This window comes from Eupeodes corollae, chromosome 1 (genome assembly GCF_945859685.1).
Source record: "Eupeodes corollae chromosome 1, idEupCoro1.1, whole genome shotgun sequence".
NCBI classification, from domain to species: Eukaryota; Metazoa; Arthropoda; class Insecta; order Diptera; family Syrphidae; genus Eupeodes; species Eupeodes corollae.
In genome coordinates this window covers 34,764,805-34,779,867 of record NC_079147.1, presented here as the reverse complement: position 1 = coordinate 34,779,867, position 15,063 = coordinate 34,764,805, and positions in this window count along the sequence as shown.

Genomic DNA, 15,063 nt, shown 5'->3' with positions numbered 1-15,063 from the left:
CCAACAAAGGTGAATATTAAACTGTTGCGCCATCTCCATTAGAGATGATCGTCAGTTATGGACTGTTATAGATTTTATAGAGACAGAGTCCAGAGATTTGATGGTGGCCTGGCTGTCAGAGACAATACGGATATCAGATGTTAATATCACATTTTCTTTGAGCCAAGACAAGACTTCTTTAATCGCCAAAAGTTCTGCCTGGACAAACTACAATGATTGGGAAGGCGGAATGAGAGACTTAATTTCAGTCGTTCAGAGTACACACCTCCACCAACCCCTTCTTTTGTTTTTGACCCATCAGTGTAGAAATGGATTGACTCATCCTCCAAGAATGTCCTATTCTCCCAAAAAGATCTGGTAGGTATAGAAATCTGGAAGTTTCTGTCGAATTGTAGTTGGGGGATGTTGTTGTCTGTGTGCTTTGGAATTGATTCTAAGTACCTTAGAATTACGGAGTAGCCAATGTTGATGTTAGTCCACTGCGACGAAGCATTGAGGCGAATAGCAGAGCTTGCAGCTACTATTTGTTTGCTAAATATGTCAAGAGGTGTAAGGTAGAGCAAGGTGTCCAGTGCTGCAGACGGGGTCGTGCGAAGCGATCCGCTTATACATAGACAGGCTGAACGTTGGACTTTATTTAACTTATCCCTGTTTATACCTTTCTCTAAAGCAGTCCACCATACTGCCACACCGTACGTTAAAATCGGTCTAATTACCGATGTGTATAGCCAATGCGTGATTCTGGGTTGTGAACCCCATTTATTACCAATAGCTTTTTTGCAAGAAAAGAGAGCTACAGTAGCTTTTTTGACTCTTTCCTGTACGTTGCGTTTCCAATTTAGTTTTTTGTCTAAGAAAAGACCCAGGTATTTAGCCTCGTCTGAGAATTTTAATTGGATTCCTTTAATATAAGGAGGGTTGACAAATGGAATTTTGTATCTCCTCGAAAATAAGACCAGATCGGTTTTATGTGGGATAACACCCAGTCCACACCGATCAGCCCAAAGTATTAGTCTGTCTAAGGCATTTTGTAAGAGTTCTTTTAGGATATTAAGATGCTTTCCTAAAACTGCTATAGCAACGCCGTCCGCATAGGTTATCACTCTGAAACCCTCCGCATCCAGACTAGTTAGGATCTCATTCACCACTAGGTTCCAGAGGAGAGGGGATAGAACACCACCTTGCGGTGTCCCTCTACTAACGAATCGTCTGCTAGAAGACTTGCCCAGCTTTGAGTTAATTATTCTGCTAGTAACCATTAAATGAATAAACTCCCGAAGCGAACTCTCTACATTTAGAGATGTCAGTGCAGATGTGATTGCAGATGTGTCCACGTTGTTAAAGGCACCTTCGATGTCAAGGAAAGCAACCATAGTGAACTCTTTATGATGGAGGGAATATTCGATGGTGCGTACTAAAGCGTGTAACGCTGTTTCCACCGATTTACCTTTACAGGAGGCATGTTGAGACGAAGACAGAAGTCTTATATCGATACGTGCCCTTAAATGGATATCAATCAATCTTTTCAGGGTCTTAAGAAGGAATGATGATAGACTTATAGGTCGTAGATCTTTAGGATTGACTTGGGAGCATTTACCTGCTTTAGGTATAAAAACAACTTTAACTTCTCTCCATGCCGAGGGAACATGGACCAGGTAAAGGCAGCCGGTAAAAATTGCCTCAAGGATTGGTGCAATTATATCAGAAGCCTTTTGTAATTCGACTGGTATTATACCAGCTTTAAATGGTTTGAAGCTGTTGAGAGCCCATTGTAGCTTATCCTTTGTGATCAGACCTTGTGTATATGTTGTAATTGAACTTGAACGTATAAAACTAGGGCCTAGTGACTTACAACTCTAAACCATTCTTGTGTACCAGTAATGTTGTCGCTTCGATGTAAAATATTCCGATTACAAAAACTTTATCAACTCATTTACAAAACTTGGCGATAGTAATCTCACCCTTTCGAAAATAGAAAAATTTAACCCTTTGCTTAGTTGCTGACAAGGTGCAGCGCTCAGCACTGTAAAGGCATTTCAAGTTAGAGATGAAAATTATGAAAAGGCTCTCGAACGATTAAAAGAACGTTTTGATAATGATTGTCTCATTTTCCTAGAGAATATATCCCATTTTTTCGATTTACCTAAGGTTCAAAAATCTTCTACGTCACAGTTAAGAAACTTGTTAAACTATGTTTCACCTTTGTTCAGCTCATTAAAGTCATTAGGTACAGAGTCAGACATTTGTAACGGCATTATAATTCATCTTGCCATGCCTAAAGCAGATTCTGAAACTCAATCCAAATGGGACGAACAATTTTCCAACGTGGCAGAAATGTTCGGACCTAATAAATAAGCGTTGTCAGTATTTGGAAGCTCGTGAAAGTAAGACTTTGTGTCAAGAACCAAAACTCATAAAGACAGAAAGTAAAAAATCTTCTTTTCGACCCAAGCATTGGGCTGCAGATGCTCTTCGTCCATCGTTTGCTACGATGCAACGTCCTTGTATAGTTTCTGTGTTTCTCATGCTATAAGCAATTGCGCTTCTTTTCTTCAATTATCTACTATTGACCGATTCACTAATGTCAAAAATTTGGGTATTTGTATTAACTGCCTTGCTAAAGGCAACAATGTAACAAAATGTTTTTCAGCCATCAGGTGAAACCACTGTAAAAAGAAACATCATTTGCTGCTTCATCGTCAAGGCGGTGCAACAAATGTTACTGGAACTTAAAAACATTGCTGCAACCAATTCTGCAATGGAAAAAGATATGGAGGATATCAACTTAATAGAGTTTTGTTGGATTCTGGGTCGCAGGTCAACTTCATCAAAGAAGAGTTCGCTCGTTCACTTAATCCTCAAAAGCAAACGAAAAACGTAGATATCATTGGCATTGGGGCAACAGAAACCAGAATAAGCTCATCAACCCAAACTAAAATCCGATCGCGTTATTCTGCATTCGGACTTTCAATAGAATTTCTTGTTGCACCTTCCAGCACTGGATACCAACCTGTTGTTGCTCTGGACGTTACCAGTTGAAATATATCGAACAACATCGAGCTTGCTGACGAACAGGTTAATCAGCCAGCTGCAATCGACATTCTTCTCGGAGCCGAAGCCTTTTTCGGATTATTGCTCGTGGGTCAGATCAAATTGGGTCCCGAAATGCCGCTGCTACAAAACACCCATTTGGGATGAATTGCGTCTCGAAGGTACAAACAGCGTTCAGGAAATCAAAGAAACAGTTGCTGTTTCAGCGTAAGCGATGATAACTTAAACAAATTTGTGGAACGGTTCAAAATCAAAATGGACACAAGAACAAATGGAGTGTGAACAACTATTCAACCAATCTATTGAAGAACTACCGAGTGGACGACTCATGCTAAAACTTCCGTTCAAAAAAGACCCTGAAACACTTGGAGATTCCTATGGAGCAGCTTTTCGACGTTTTATGTCTTTAGAGCGCAGATTGAAAAAATAGTCATCTCTTAAATCAGTTTACGTTGACTTCCTGTGGGAGTATCAGACACTAGGTAACATGTTTCTCGTTAGAAATCCAGTCTTAAACGAACCCCACTATTACTTGCCGCACCAGTGTGTGTTGCGTCCAAATAGATCTCCAACTAAATTAAGGGTTGTCTTTGATTCTTCCTGTAGAATAGCTACTCAGGTTTCTCTCAATAGTATCTTAATGGTAGGTCCCACAATTCAGGATGATCTTTTCATGATATTGTATCGGTTTAGAATGCACAAATACGTGCTGACTGCTGACATTGTCAAAATGTACAGACATATTCAAATTCATCCATTGCAACGAAAGTACCTGTACATTCTATGGAGGGAGAGTGAAGAGTCACCTATAGAAACGTACGAACTTAATACGGTAACATATGGTGTCTCAAGTATTTGGGAGACAAATATGAATCTCAATACAAACTTGGTGCTAACGTTTTGCGTTCAGATTTGTATGTAGACGACATGATAACCGGCTCAGATGATCTCAACACTCTGAAACAAATACAACGAGAAGTTGTGGCTATTCTGGCATCCGAGGGTCTCGAATTATCCAAATGGAATAGTAACTATTAGTCAATATGTTCAAATGAGGAGATTAAAGACTTCAACTTATCAGAATGGAATGTAACAAGTGCCCTGGGGATAACTTGGGACGTTCACGAAGACAGTTTTTGTTTTTCATACAATAATACAAAATCTTACCCTTCGTATACTAAAAGAAAAATTCTGTCTGTTTCGTCATCACTATTTGATCCACTAGGTCTACTTTGTCCCATTATCGGTAGGGCAAAGACAATATACTTCTTAATTGATTTGGCTGCAGTGTTAAAAATCTTAAGTTTTTTAGAAATTACTATTTTAGAGTTTTTAATATAATTTGACCACTTTGCATTTATTGCATTTTTTGAAATAACCAGCCTAGAGTCGAGATGTTTATTAAAAGACAAATTATAGTTAAGTATAACACCCAGGTATTTATAATGGTTTACTATTTCAATGGGGTTCTCTCCATAATTCCATTTAAGATTCTTAGAAATTCTTGCACCATCACGGAAAACAACTATCTTTGACTTGTTTAAGTTTATTTTTAGGCCCCAAAGGGAGCAATACTTGAAAAGATGATCAATCATAAGTTGCAAATCAGCAGGGCAGTTAGAGAGCAAGACGAGATCATCTGCATAAAGTAAAATCTTAATCACCATATTCGCCACAAATAACCCACCGGGTAAGTCTTCATGAAGGTCATTCAGATAAAGAGCAAATAGAAGTGGGCTTAACAAACACCCTTGCTTTACGCCTTGGCTAACCAAGAAGTACTCCGACAACGATGTTTGATCCCACACCCGACATGTTGTGTTCTCATAAAGCTGTTGAAGGATTCTGATGACCTTTGAGGATAATCCGAAACAAGAAAGTTTATAAAATAATGAATTTCGTGGAATTAAATCGAAAGCGCAGGAAAAGTCCACAAAGAAAGCGAAAGTGTTTTTCTTTTTCTTGCAGTTAAGTTGTATAATACTTGTGAGGTGGAAAATATTGTCGGTCGTTGAGTACCCTTTACGGAAACCTGCCTGGAACTCACTGAGGATACTATTACAGTCAATCCAGCTATTAATCCTATTAAGGATAATACCAGTGAAAATTTTATATAATGAATCAAGTAGCGAAAGACCTCGATAGTTCTCAACACAATTTGGATCCCCTTTTTTGTAAAGTGGAATAATAATTGATTTACGAAAAGAAGAAGAAATGCATTCGGTGAGATAAATTTGATTGAATAGACACAGAACTTCTTTTAAAAAACAAATTGGAGCATTTTTGTAAAATTCATAGCTCACTCTATCCTCACCCGGTGCTTTTTTATTCTTTGCTCTTTGTATTACATGCAAAAGCTCCCACATATCAAGAGAGTCAAGAAAGTTATCTATTTTTTCTGGCATAGCCCAAGAGAAATGAAGTTCATTTACAGATTTTGAAAAAAGTGACCTAAAATATATCATAAAGTCTTGACTTTTAAGATTACCATTTTGTTTTGGTTTACATTTCTTCATCGAGTTAGCTAACTTCCACCAATCACTAGCATTCCTAACTGTGTTAAGCTTTTCAATGCTTTTGTATGCAAAATTGATTTTTTTATTTTTGAAGATAATTTTGTACAGGAGAGAGCTGACTTTTTCTTCTATTGTCATATTTGAAAAAATATAACGGCAGTTAGATAACCGACTGAGCGTAACTATATATTTGACAGGATTATTTTCGGACCAGTAGAGTTTTTGAGGGAGCACCAATTGCGTAACATTCTGATTGTGGGTTGAAGGGAAAGAGAGGCGCAGGCTGAGGGGCATGTGATCAGAAAAAGGTTTGCTTACTACAGAAAAATTTTCTATCAAAGGTAAAAAATCAAACGAACATGCTCAATAGTCTATGACTGAACTACCTGAGGCGCCACAGAAGGTAAACTCACCATTCATATCGCCAAACGTTCTGCCATTGATGATCACCGCACCTATGTTTTCAAAAAGATCTAGTAATTTCTTTCCTTTTGTGTCCATGGTTTTATCTTTAGATACTCGTATCTCAGAGGCAATGGAAGTTCTACTCAATAAACACTTGTCAACAAATTGGGCCTCAGCCGTCCGAGCATTTAAATCGCCAAGTATACAAAAAGACTCAAAAGTCATATTTTTTAAAAAGCTTTCAAACTTATCAAAATCGGCCGCCCAATTTGTTTTATTTGAACCATTTAAATATCGAGGTATGAAATGGAAATTCACGTCACCAAACTTAGCAGTCAGAACAACATTACCAGAAATTTCAAGAAATCTAAACGAAAATTTATCTTTTAAGTTTTTTTTTGAAACCGAACTAACAACCACCAATAGCGTGGCCAGCACTATGAAACTTTATAGCATCATTCCAATACAAGTAAAAATCACTAAAATAAATTGAAAAATTACTTCTTTTATCATTCAAAATATTGGTTTCGTATAAGAAAAAAAACATCAAATTTATTTACATATGTAAGATAGAAAATTACTAAAAATAAGTTTACTCTTTAAGTTTGCTATATTATACGACAATACCTGACAGACATTTTTTGGTTGCTAATTTTTAGACTGATCACTAGATGAGGCTAGCAGCACAGGAACTTTAGCATTAGATTTAGGCATTCTCTTACAATTATATCACAAGTGAATTTGGCTTTTGTGACAATCCCTCGGAGAAATTCGACGTCCTAGATCTTCGCAACTTCGACTTTTCCTTTGTTCCAAGTAAACTGAATATCGTTAACGTAGATACAGAACTCTCCAAATCGAACTTTTATTTTGTCTCCTAGTTTTGTGATGTTTTTTCATAGTTGACGTAATTGGAATCTCTTATTACGTTCATCAGCCGTGTAGTCTTTTTGTACAAAGATGGTAGTTCCTTTAAGGTGCCGCTTAGCTGCAATTATATTGTTGACTTGTAGGGCTGAGTCTAATGAGAACACGAACGACTTTCCACCATGAACCGGTCTTGATTCCTTAACGATTGCTGGTGTGTTCAGAACATTGGAGCACAGATCATTGAATTCGGCAACAGCTAATTGAGCGTTTGTGTTACTTAACCCACTGACAACAATGTTTGCACGACGAGATGTTTTATCAATGAACTCTAATCTATTTTTCATTGCCTGTAACTCTTCTTTAAGATGTGTGTTCTCTGAACGCAGGTGCTGAATCTATATACTGAGTGGCTGTAGGTCGTCTTTACGTGCGACGTCATGCAGTTTCAGGTCCAGAGCAGCGCTGAGCTTGGAGTCAAACACAGTCCATGAGAAAAAATCAGCAATGGGAATAAGCAGAGATGGAATCGGCTGGGTGTTATTATTCGGCTGGTTCTGGCTCGGCGAAGGAAATGACATTGTTGTTGAGTTAAATAATAATTGTTTTTTTGCGACAATGGAAGCACTTTGGTCAGGTGAAGTTTCTTGGTACATTCGCTTTTTGTGAACTTCCATATATTTTTAGGTTATGTTAAGTCGCACAAACGCTTTTCTTTATTTTCGCCAGAACAACACTTTTTCATGAATTATTTCATTGACCTTGGGTAAACAATAGTTTAAAGTTTCTGATAATAAAGTTTTTATAAAGATTTTATATTTTTGTAAGTAAAATAACGATTATTTGAGGAATCTTGAACAAGACGTAATAAATTTGACGTGTGACGTTTATAAGCGCAGAGTTGCTGCTCATCTTATCATCAAATTGTGGTGGAAAATTAGGTCGGTCTTCAATCATTCTTGCTCAGAGACTTATTTCTGGAGTGATACATCGGTGGTATTGCACTGGATCTCTACTCACTCGTCTAAACTCAGCACGTTTGTCGGAAACCGCGTCGCTGAAATCCAAGAAAAATCTGAGGGTATAACATGGAAGCACGTTGCAACTGAATTCAACCCAGCTAATATCGTTTCAAGGGGAAGCTCTGTCGAGGAACTGAGAAACTCGTATTGGTTTGCTGGTTTGCTTCCGTTTTCGCTCAAACCGTCAAATTATTGGCCTACAAATCCACAGAATGTTCTGTCTTCTGAAGAATTGGAAATGGAGAAACGGAAAACAATATTAGTAACACCGAAAATAATATGATCATAACTATCAACAATTGCAGTAGCTATACCAAGGTCAAAAATATTTTCGCCTATATTCTAAGATACATTAATCAGCTGAAAATATGGAAATCAAAGGACATCCCGCCGTTAGTAAGAAAACAAAGGCTCCTTGAGCAACTGAACAAACAGAAGTTGAAAAACTCATATGAACTGTCACCACTTAAAATTGTTGAGCTTGATAACGCCTTATGTAAGATAGTCTACCTACTGCAAACCCAAATGTTTCCAGAAGCAATAGGTCAAATTCAAAATTGAAAGGAGCTGAAAAATTCTCTGAAATATCTTAACATTCTTGGATAATTCCCTAGGATACCCTATTCTTAAAGTTGGAGGGCAATTAACGAATGCTGAAATTCCAGAAGAAGAGAAACGTCCGATTTTGCTGAGTAAAGAGTCAAACTTCAGTCTATGTTATACCGACTATTTTCATCATACCAATTATCACGCTGGATCAAAGTCATTTGTCAATTTACTTTGACAGAAAATGTGGATCATCAATGCTTGAGACCTACCTAGAAAAGTGGTTCGAAAATGCGTTCACTGTGTTCGATACAAAACTAAGCTGCTACAACAGGTAATGGGAAATCTTGCTGCCGAAAGGTTAACGGCTTGTCGACCCTTTTTACGTTGTAGAGTAGATTTTGCAGGACCTGTCTACACTTATCATCGTGTCAGGAGGAAAGTCCCTTACAAGTCGTGATTATAATTTTAATTGTTGTAACAAAGAACATATTAAATTTAATTTTATTCCTCCTAGGGCTCCGCATTTTGGTGGGATCTGGGAGGCTGCTGTAAAGGTGGCTAAAGGCCACCGAACATTGCTCTATGGTTGTTGTACATGAAGATAATTTGCTATGGGATGGTCACTAGGAAGAATCCAAAAAACTTTCCCTGGTGAAGACGGGAACGTTAGAGTTGCTGAAATTCGTACTGCAAAAGGCACCTTTAAACGTCCTTAACTCCCTCAAAGTTACGTTTGTTGATGGCGACGTTTCGACCTAGAGGTTCTTCCTTGACATTACGCTGAGTTCTTTCAATTAAGTGAATGTCATCATCATTTGCGAATAATTGGACAGTCTTTTGAAAGATAGTGCCTCTAGTGTTGACGTGGAAGTTCTGCACCTTTTCTAAAAGCTTTTTTAACATCGAAAGGTTCGGGTAAGTTGTTTCCAAACTTTATGTAGCAGCGCGAATTCTTCATTCTCGTCCAGTGCACAAACTGATGCGTTTGGCAGGGACGCCAAAACTAGACATGGCCATGTAGATGCTGTCATATGCGATGAAGAGATGGTGGCTGTCGATTTGATGTTTTTGTCGTAATGATAATATTTGATCGACTGTGGACTTTCCCGGTGTAGAACCACACTGGTAAGGCCTTATAAGGTTGTTGACGATGGGCTTAAAACGTTCACATATTACGGCAGAGAAGATTTTAAAATGGTAAGATGGTAAGGAGACTCATTCCTCTATAGTTGGTTTAGTAGAGTGTCTTCTGCTTTCAGTATTAACATTCAAAAGGGAACTACAGTTTATATATCCTCATACCCAAATGTCACATTAGAAATGACATTTGCTCTAATTTGCAAAAATGGACAGGTTCAGGCAACATAAGGAACTTTATTTGCAGTCAACTGCAATCTTTGAATGTAAATTTGGCCAAGGCAGCTATTTATTTTTTCAAGTTTCATAAATTTCAAACTTGGAACTTTGTTATACTAACCTTTTCTTTCAAAAACAGCGTAAATTTACAAACGTTAATTTTTTTGGTAGTGATTGGTCGCATTTACAAAGCTTGTGGCTACGTAGTCAAAACTCAACTAGCTTTGTGAATGCAATACTACACTACAAAGCTAGTCAATCTGGGACTGTCATATTATTGACAATTGAAAATAAACGGTGATTTTTTAAGAGCTTGAGAACTTTTTTAAAAAAAAAAACGCATAAAATTTGCAAAATCTCATCGATTCTTTATTTGAAACGTTAGATTGGTCCATGACATTTACTTTTTGAAGATAATTTCATTTAAATGTTGACCGCGGCTGCGTCTTAGGTGGTCCATTCGGAAAGTCCAATTTTGGGTAACTTTTTCGAGCATTTCGGCCGGAATAGCCCGAATTTCTTCGGAAATGTTGTCTTCCAAAGCTGGAATAGTTGCTGACTTATTTGTGTAGACTTTAGACTTGACGTAGCCCCACAAAAAATAGTCTAAAGGCGTCAAATCACATGATCTTGGTGGCCAACTTACCGGTCCATTCCTTGAGATGAATTGTTCTCCGAAGTTTTCCCTCCAAATGGCCATAGAATCGCGAGCTGTGTGGCATGTAGCGCCATCTTGTTGAAACCACATGTCAACCAAGTTCAGTTCTTCCATTTTTGGCAACAAACAGTTTGTTAGCAATGAACGATAGCGATCGCCATTCACCGTAACGTTGCGTCCAACAGCATCTTTGAAAAAATACGGTCCAATGATTCCACCAGCGTACAAACCACACCAAACAGTGCATTTTTCGGGATGCATGGGCAGTTCTTGAACGGCATCTGGTTGCTCTTCACTCCAAATGCGGCAATTTTGCTTATTTACGTAGCCATTCAACCAGAAATGAGCCTCATCGCTGAAAAAAATTTGTCGATAAAAAAGCGGATTGTCTGCCAACTTTTCTAGGGCCCATTCACTGAAAATTCGACGTTGTGGCAGATCGTTCGGCTTCAGTTCTTGCACGAGCTGTATTTTATACGGTTTTACACCAAGATCTTTGCGTAAAATCTTCCATGTGGTCGAATAACACAAACCCAATTGCTGCGAACGGCGACGAATCGACATTTCACGGTCTTCAGCAACACTCTCAGAAACAGACGCAATATTCTCTTCTGTACGCACTGTACACATTCGTGTGGTTGGTTTGAAGTCCAATAAAGTAAACTGAGTGCGAAACTTGGTCACAATCGCATTAATTGTTTGCTCACTGTCAAATACTAATGCATGAAAATCCTAACCTCAAAAAAATCACCCTTTATAAAAAAATAAGAAATATTTCAACCACTTTTGTAGTTAGATTTAGCCAATCAGAATGCCTTGACTACGTAGCCACTAGCTTTGTGAATTGGACTATTAGTCATCACTGCTTTTTTGTGATTCTAATGATTGCTCAGCTGATTATGATGCGATGCTGATTGACAAAGTTTTACGTTTAAAACAGCTTTTGCTTTATGATGCATGTGATACTTGGATTTGGTTTATGAACGTGCTGTAGTACCCGTTTCGTCATGGTTAGTGCGTTAGACTGTCATGCAAGGGGTCTTACTTCTTGCCAGGAATTGACAAATCCTCTAAGAGTAATTTTTGTCATGAAAAGTGCTTTCTTAAATTAGCCGTTCGGATTCGGCATATAAACTGTAGGTCCCTTCCATCTCTGACCACATTACTCGCACACAGGAATGGTTGAGAGTTGTAAATCACTAGGCCCTGGTTCTTCACGGACTGTTGCCTCACCTAATTTATTTATTTATGAATCGCTAATCATCTCTGCAGTGATGCGTTAGTGAATTTACACTACAAGTACATCACGATTTGCATTTTGTATTGTAAAGAAATATAACTTATTTCGGTTTCAAAATGTCAAGGAACCCTTTTACATAAAAAATTAAATGTAACTGTGCAAAAAATAAATAAATCATTGAGTAATATAGTTCTGCGTTTATATTATATTTTGTTGAAATGGTCTACAAGGTTTTCCAATAAAATTGCACTTTCCAATGGTTTTTGATGGCCTTAATTCATAGACCTAGAGCTGGCACCAAATTTTGAGAGTGATAAAGAAGTAAAATTTTCTTGATGTGAATGAGTTGATATACCTACGCACAATTATATCAAATTTAACCGTCTGACAGCCCTTGTTGGGGATAAGCGTTCGAAAATTGTAATTTTTCCGATTTTGTGGTGGAAATGATAACAACATGTGTGATACATCAACAAAAAAAATCCCCTGATTACAAAAATCTGCGCCCAAGATGTTTTACTTTCAGCCTTCTGCTTGCCAGACGCATTTTAACCTTTATTCAAATTTATTTTTCAACCCAAAAAAAACATCTATAAGTTTTTTTTACTATATGGATACAAACCAAAATAATGATGTACCAAAATATCAAGAAGTTGTTGGCAGGGATAAAACAGTCCTTAAAGTAAATAAAGCTCGATACTCCCAAAATTTGCTTCCGGCTCTTAAACTATCAAATTCTACTTCAAAATGAATGAATCAGTTTAGGTTTTTGAGATACTGCTTGTTCCAAAAAAAAAATGCGTACATAAAGCTTTTAGAGGCTATCTTCATCTATGAAGCAGCTTTTTTTCATTAAAATCCACGATAGTTTTCCAAATCTATAATCCCTTTCTTCAATATTCAGTTGAAATTCTTATATGTATTATTTCATATAATATTCGAAAAATCTGTATAAGTTGTAACACTATACCTGTCTTACAGAAATCTGAAAGAAACGCTAAACCATTTTGCTTAAATTGGTTTTCAACAGAATAAGGCAGAACGGTTTATATTCAAATTTGGATTTGAAATCTGCGCGAAAAATTAAAAAGAGTTTTTCAAAACTATGAAAGTATCAAATTCAAGGTTTTCTCAAAACTTCATAAAGAGTCAATAACGACTCAAATTTTATTTACAGAAACTAAGAATTAAAATGATTGTATCTATAAGGAAGAGAAAAATTTTAACTATGCAAAATCATCACACAATTTATTTATAAGAGATGTTTAAAGTTTTAACTCAACCTAACCCGGTTTTTGGTTGTTTTTAGCGTTTTAAAAGGGACATATACGCTTCGTGTCACAAAGATAGGGAAAAGCTTTTTTCGTTTTTTATTTACCGATATTTCTTAAACCCTTAGCTTTTTTGCAAAAATGTGGAATGAATGGTAGTGGTATGTATTAAGTTTATATTTCGAAATTTTTTCATAAATACAAGTCATAAAAAGCACCTGTTTTTTTGGTTCACATATGGAAAAGGACAAAATCTAAATTTACCATAAGCGTGTTTAAAATCATATGAAAGGATACTCTGATTGCTTGGGAGCTTAGTTAGGGGTAGAGGTCAAAATCGAGCTCACCGGGATCTCGGCAAAACCATCCGTTATATAGTCAGCAAATCAGAAGTTCAAATGTTGTATACAACTTCCTTAAGGATCCAGACAGGTATGAAAAAACCACAAGTAAGATTCAAGAAGGCCACATCATTTAAAAAAAGCGGGTGATAGTAAGAGCTGCTTTAAATTCAAGGCTTTCCATTAGTAAAATCAAGGCAGAAGCTGGGGTAAATGCTAATAGATCGACTGTTGTTTGGGTGATTCTGAAGGCAGACCATATACGACACCAACCATTGTATGAGGCACGCAATAGCCAACGCCTTCATCTTGCAACAAATCACATCAGGTGGAATCGAGCTCGGCATATCGCCGTCTTTTCCGATGAAAAGAAAAATAATTTGGACGGACCCGATTGATATAGCTGCCATTTTCTTAAAGCCTACGGAGAAGGACTTACGCTACAGTCCTGTGTGAACTAGGGCTTCACCCAACAAACTTCTCCATCTAGCTCGGTCGGTCGATAGCTATATGTCTCAAGTTTCGCGCTCCAAGTTGGGTGAGGTCGCTTCCCACTTGTGCGGGCCCTTATCCGCGGTCTTCCTCTACTGCGCTGTCCTGTGGGTGTGGATTCGAAGACTTTCCGGGCCGGAGCATTGGTTTTCATGCGCTCTACGTGTCCTTAGCCATCTTATTCGTTGAATTTTTTCCCTTCTGGCTAAGTCTAGGAGTAGTGGCTAACCATGGACCCTCCTCTGCTGTTGGTAGCAACGAGAATAAAAAGGTAGCGATACCTAATTTCAGTAGTGGCAGGGTTGTGAAAAATGGCCCTACCACTACTAGTGAGAATACTTCCAGAAATGGAAAACTCTCTAAAGGCCTTTATAGACAAAGGCGGCAAGCGGCGAAAATCTTGAAGGCCTCTGGTGCATCATCGGGGGCTGAAAAGACTTCGTAGCAAACCGCTAGCGTCGAATGGGCCAAAAGCATACTTGCTTCAAAAAGATCCAATAAGGACTCTACGTCCAAGAGAGAAAGGTCTCTTGAGGGGGCCGTGCCGACACCAAAACGGCCTCGGGTGCACAACACCAGCACCCCCCTCAATGCCATCAAGAAACAAGCCAGTTTCAGTGACGTTGCTAAGGGCAAAGTCGTGGTTGCGGTCATTGACAGGAGCGATGATGATGGCACAATATCGGCTGATCGTTGGCAGTTGGTCAAGGTTAAGCTCTCGGGTGGCTTTTTGAGCATTTTGAGATGGCGCAGCAGTTTAATATTCACTATGCTGGGTGCCGGGCCATAGAGACATTCCAGGTAACTGTAAGGCAGACGAACTCGCCAGGAACGGTCCATTGCAGCCCATCCTAAAACGTTTGGCACACACTGGCATACCAATCGCTACTTGTACGCTGTTGGTAATGCAAGACGCTGTGAGGAGGGCAGGCACCAGGTGGAACAACATCATCACGTGTGAAGTCACAAAAAACATCTGGCCAACACTGGATTTAAAACGTTCAAGGTGCTTGCTCTCTCTAAGCAAATCGCATATAAGCTCGATAATAGGTGTCATAACCGGGCACTGTCTTATAGGAAAGCACGCCACGAGACTAGGCGTATTCTTAAATGACTTTTGCAGAAGCTGTACGGACGAGGAAGAAACGGTTCTTCATCTTCTCTGCACATGCCCTGCTCTAGCTCGAAAACGCAAGAATTACCTAGGAGAATTCTTCTTTAACGATCTAAATCATATCGGTATAATCAGCTTCTCACGTTTCTTAAGGGACTCTAACTGGTTCCATTGAGCTTAG